This window comes from Anser anser, assembly GCF_964211835.1.
Source record: "Anser anser genome assembly, chromosome: 2".
NCBI classification, from domain to species: Eukaryota; Metazoa; Chordata; class Aves; order Anseriformes; family Anatidae; genus Anser; species Anser anser.
In genome coordinates this window covers 58,719,975-58,725,974 of record NC_139721.1, presented here as the reverse complement: position 1 = coordinate 58,725,974, position 6,000 = coordinate 58,719,975, and the positions used below count along the sequence as shown (strand labels likewise).

Sequence of the window (6,000 nt, the reverse complement as noted above, 5' to 3'; positions counted from 1 at the left end):
CCACAGCATAATAATCAATCATCCTGAAATGCCTTAAGTTAACAGCATTTGTATGGGATAACTAGAACCTGTACTATGTCACAGAAGACCTATTGGTGGAGTGTTAGTATCTAGCATGAATCAGATTTGTGAAAGAGGCTTTTGTTTATATTGAATCCTGTGAGAAAAGCACTTTAATTTTATCCCGAGCAACTCTTTGCTACAATAAACTCTGTTTACTCTTGCCCTAGACCATTTTCTAAAATGCCTAGTCAGTGTAAGACAGGCATTCAAAATTCAAAAATAAATAAATAAATAAATAAATAATAAATCCTCTACAGTCTGGGATATCAGTCAATAATCATTGGCAGCATATTTCTAGATACAGAAATTTCAATGATACCTCTTTGAACTACTTTGCAAGCCTTCCAAGTCTTCAGTAGTAAGTTCTGTTCAATTATAATTGCATTGATTCCAATGTTTCAATCAGTATCAAGATATATTGGACCTCACAGTAGATATTGACCTAGGGTTTGCTTAGTCAATGTGCAAATTTGAGCGATTGAATCATAATAGTTAAACAGGACTTTGCCACTATAGAGTCCTGAGAAAATTTATGAGCATTTATGGTTAGAGGAATGGAAAAATCTTCTTCTTACCAACTGAATCTGATCTTGCAAGACCTAAAAGAGGGAAAAGTGAATAGAGTTATTTGTGGCACAAATAACACAAAACATTAGCACTTTTTATTCATACTTTAAATAAATATAAATAAATGTAAAACAGGTTGGAAAACTTTGGCTCTTTGAAACCTTATGATATTTAAATAGCAAGATTGAAGTACTCTGATTTTATGGGTCAAGGAGAAGAGAGACTTCCATAAACTGATCTCTTTGACAGTTCTCCAAGAAGTTTAAATCCACTTCTGAGCATCAGTAAGAGAACTGTGACCTCTTTTTATTTACTGTATTCTGTGCATCGTCACTCTTTCTCTCTGAACAAGCACAGGTCAACCCTTTGGAGGTACAAATAGCTAGGAAGAAGCATCTTATCCACTTTTGTTCACGCAATTGAATAAGAATATTCTGAAATTCCAACTTCCTTAAATGAGTTCTTTTCATCACTTTTTTTTTCCTCCCCAAAATAATATTTTTATAATTTTTAAAATGTTTGGAAGCAAAGTCAGTATTTACTGAATCCACAACAGCTGTGACCAACTGAAAAAGTATTTTGTAAAGGAAGATTATGAAGAAAGGGAGAGAGCAGTAGTTGCAATAGATGAATAAACATTTACTTGATTGTCTGTATAGTGTGCTGATTAACAGATTGTCTCTCAATGAATTGTTGCAATAAATACAAGAAAAGTGTTAATGCCATTTCATAAAGAATTGTCAGAGAATGTGGCAGAGTATGTTTTTTTCTCCTTTACAGTAAGTACTATCAAAGCACTCAAACAATCATTTAGTTCCCAGCACTAAGCTTTCAATTTTAAATTTCTGATCACTTTAGGTATCACTTCTTGATGTACTGCACGTTTGTTTTATTTATTTATTTATTCATTTATAGAGGTCTATCTGTTATGACTCAACAGCAATATATTGCCTGAAAATCCAGTAGGAATGTACAATAATAATAATTGGTATTGTGAATTTGTAACAGATCTAAACCTAGACCTTGTTATTAAAAAAAAAAAAAAAAAAAAAGACCCAACTCTGTCATAGCAAGTCCAGTGAGAGGAATGGCAATAAAATACTGTGTGCCGATGTGTGTGTGCACTTATGTGATAGAAATGATAGAGGAGGAAACCAGGCAGTGAAAAACAAATCTAATTTTCTTCCATGAAAAGGAGAAGGACTTATGGACTATATACTGCTAGAAGATACAGAACGTTTTGACTTAGCTGCCTGATAATCTGTCATGATTTTCTCATGAACCAGTTAGGGGAAATATAGACTGGAAAAAAAAGTGTTACACAGAGTAAATCCACAGCTCTGGAAAACCACTCCAGGAGAGAAATAATGACTGATTTGATATCAAAATGAAGACTGGAAGTATACAACTACCTGTGATTCTGCAGGTGTGTGACCTGATTTTTTTTTTTTAATTTATTTATATATTTTATTTATTGTTGGTATTTTCATGGATGATACATCTTCTGGATGACCAGCAAACACTATGCCTAAATTGTTGACTCAGGTGAAAAAGGGCAGAAAATATACTGTCTAATAAAAATGTTGAATAGCTGAGCACTGGATTAGACTGATTATAAGGATAAATGTGCTGTTATAAATACATATAGGAATTACCCAATGGAAAAATAAAAAACTGAGACATAGTTGGCTAGTGAGACTAGGGATCAATTGAAATTTATTTTACAGTAGCTTCCTGCAAACCAGTTTCTATTTTTTATTATTATTATTTATTAAGTGCCTAAAATCTCTTAAAATCTATTTTAAAATCACTTTTTTAAAGTGCTTAAAAATAAAACCCAAGGACAACCCCACATTTTTGTTTTCTTCACAAACTTGCTACCTAATCTAAGAGCTTCAATTTTCAATTGTATCACTCTGATGTTGAGCCTCTTCATTTTGTAGCTACATTAATTGAAGCAATTGATGTTTAAACTAAATGATATGCAAATGAAATGGTACAATTCTCTAATTGCCTCATTGTGCTTATTGATCCTATAGATCTTCTACAAGAAAGTAGGATGGACATGTGAACTCATGACAGTTCCTCCATTATTTCTTCTTTTGTCACTACATCTGGACAACTGTAATAAACTGGTGGAGACAAGGAACAGACTTTTATTTTGGTTTATCAGAGTATGAAAAATGAAGATTGAAAATGTTTTCTTCACCTTCTTGGAAGCTTCTAGTAAGGCATAAAAGCAGTCCTTTTTATGTAGTTAATACTTTATCTGCAAATAACCATACTTCAAACCAAATTATTTTATAGTGAAGATACCCTAGTTATGAATTTAGGTTTTTGATACAAGTCATAAGTACAGTTACAGGTACCAAGTCAATAAAAAGTACACCAACAAAAGATTTGTGTCATATTATACTGCTGCAATTTGCTTCTTTAAAGTTCTCACGTTTATTGATCTGTCTTTACAAATGTGTAGAATATTTCTATGTAGCTAGTAATGCTTCAAATGGAGACAAAAAAAAAAAAATTCAAAATGATTAGATCCTGAAATACTGCAATACTGGAATAGATACGTAAATATCTAAATTCAATTATGTAGTTAATTTGTATTTAATTCTGCTGATTAATACAGGAAAAAGCATTGATTTGAAAGTTGAGCAATCTCATTTTCTTATTTTATCAGTTTAAAATTTTAAAAGACAATATATCCTTTCTGGAATGTAATCTTACTAACAATGTCAAATAGTAACATTTTCATAAATAGGTATTACAGAACTTCTGAATATATTAAAATAATTCCAAGGAGGTGTGACTCCATATTTAGGATAATATAGTTTGTGGAGGAATAAAATAAAATTTACCTGTGATTTTTACAAATGCAAAGGGAATAAAGTATGTATTTGATACTTATGCAATTAGCTTACATATTCCGTATACAAAAGTCTCTAAACTTGGCTTATTTACCTCCTTTTCTCGTTCACATTTTCCTCCCTCATGTGTATATCACTGTTTTTATCACTGTGTTAACCCACTGGACTTTGTCTAGACTAATGAAAATATATATACTTTTCAGTATAACTATTTTAATTCTGCACTGTTGCTATGAAGACTTATTCTGTACAGAGTAACTTCTTGCCATTAATCTTAACTAATGATAGCTGTTGTTATCCTCTTAACTCATTCTTTATACATTGTGCTGGCATTCTCAAAAATCACACACACACACACACACACACACACACACATATATATTTATATTAATTTTTGAGTCTTTTCCCAAACAGTAGGATTTTGTTGTCATTGTTCATTCTGTGCTTTATTTGTGAAGTCTATCTTCTCTAGTACTTTTGGTTCTCCCAATGTAAGATTGATGTCCAGATTTTCTTAGCTTTATTCAGGATAGTTATTTTCTGTAACTTATGAAAGTATAACATAATAATAATAATAATAATAATTACTACTACTACTACTACTACTACTACTACTACTACTACTACATTTTATTGACTTGAGTAGTTTTTTTCTAAGATAGTTTCCAGATGTCTTGTTCTAGATATTCATCAGGAACTCATCTGTTTTTTAATATTCACTTTATTTTGAAGGATCATTCATACACTTTTCTACATAAAATGTGCTACTTATCAAATTGTGGTAACACAGTATCCAGGAATAAACATAAGATCGTCAAACTCCCAGAATAAATTTATTATTTTTCCTTTGAAAAGTTCTGGAATACTTATTAAAAAATTTACTTATTAAAAACTCTGTGTTTCCATAGCACAGTGCAATCAGCAGGCCTGTTTTGACCACTGATGATTTCACAGTTGAACTTCACTTTTTGGATAACTGAATACTGTTTAATGCAACACACAAAAATCTTTATTTCTAACAGTAGATTTCTATAACGAACGTGATTACAGATGAAGTTATCACTTCCAATAGATGGCAATGGGAAAATGTTTTTGTCTTATACATGATGTTTTTCTTGTCAGCTGAAGAATGAGTAGATGCTATAACTGCAATGTGACACATTTATCTGAAAATATCTTAGCAATCATCTTTCATTCTTCCTGTTAAAATTTTCTATATATCATTATTTAAATATTTCCAAATTTCCATATTTCCAACATGTTTTAAATCCTATAATTATTTTCCATGAGACTTTTCTGCAGTATGCTTTTACTTCTAATAATATGCATCATTCAGAAACCAGCAAAAGAGAAGGTCAATTTCATGCTTTAATGCTATAAAGTGGGAGTCTGTTATCATGAATGTTTCCAATGTTCTTTTTATGTGAAACCTCTAAAAATGATAAAAGCTTCATACACACTGAAGAATTTACAGGTCAGAACTGATAATGAAGCTTGGTGTCTGCTGTTGTTTTGTTTGGTATAGAACTCACTGTACAGTATGCTTAATGAAAACAACTTGCCAGTTGCCAAACACTTTGTTTTCTTCTCATTACTTTGTACTCTTTATAAAAATGTGCAGGAAAACTCTGTAAAACATCAGAGATGTGCAGTCTAATAAATCTATTCTTTTTATGGCCTATAAGAATGCAATAGCTTGAGTTATTACAGTGCATCAAAACTGCTAATCCAGTCATTCTGCTAAACCAGTCTTTTGTGTTTAGCAGATTTTTGTGTATGCCATGTAACACAAGCTGTTCGTATTGGAGAAGTATGGAGATGTCTGAGCTTTGGCTCATATTGTCCAGATGTCTTCCCCTGTGTTACTATGCCATACCAGAACTTCAAAAGGCTAATTTCTCTGCTTCTTTCTCACAGGAGGCAATGGTACCGTGATCAACTTTTCTTTGGTGCATAAGCTGTTTTTATGTAATGATGTCTAAGGCATTTATGACCATCATTTTGTTCTTACCAATCAGCAATATCTACAATGTTGTATATAATTAAGAGGGAAAAAAAATGTTTAGTTTCTTTGATAAAAGATACTTATTAATTCTAATACTCTGAAGTTTGCTTTACTGTTTTCTCATTGAAAAAAAAAAAAAAAGTCCTAACTGGACATTTCTTGCATTTCTTGCATACTCTTAAATAAGAACTGTGATGAGTTGTTATCAAAGATGTGAATTGGAAGTTCATATATCTATGAGGTTTAAAGAATGGTTTTCTTAACTGTTAGTGACTTGAGTCTTTCCTGTTCTAGTGAGTCATTTGCTGAAAAGGTGTGCTGTGTCCAGCTCAACCGAGAATTAAGTAGTCTTCCTGTCCTGCTGCTCAATATGCCTGGCTATGATGTATAATCACAGGCTGCAGAAAGAAGTGCTGTAGCTCTCAGCAGACTCCAGACCTCTAGGAGGCTTAGCACTAAAATGATGCATTAAGGACATCCAGGTTTAGTCAATGG

The 6,000-nt window shown here is 31.9% G+C and overlaps 1 long non-coding RNA gene across 1 annotated transcript in view; it reads left to right on the top strand.

Annotated features, from left to right (window-relative positions):
- The first annotated feature begins 1,096 nt into the window (after nucleotides 1-1,096).
- LOC310893719 overlaps nucleotides 1,097-6,000 on the top strand; it is a 34,708-nt gene continuing 29,804 nt past the window's right edge. Inside the window, exons 1-2 of the long non-coding RNA XR_014579241.1 lie at nucleotides 1,097-2,056; nucleotides 2,670-2,856. This is a non-coding gene — a long non-coding RNA (uncharacterized lncRNA). The remainder of the gene's footprint in view (nucleotides 2,057-2,669; nucleotides 2,857-6,000) is intronic.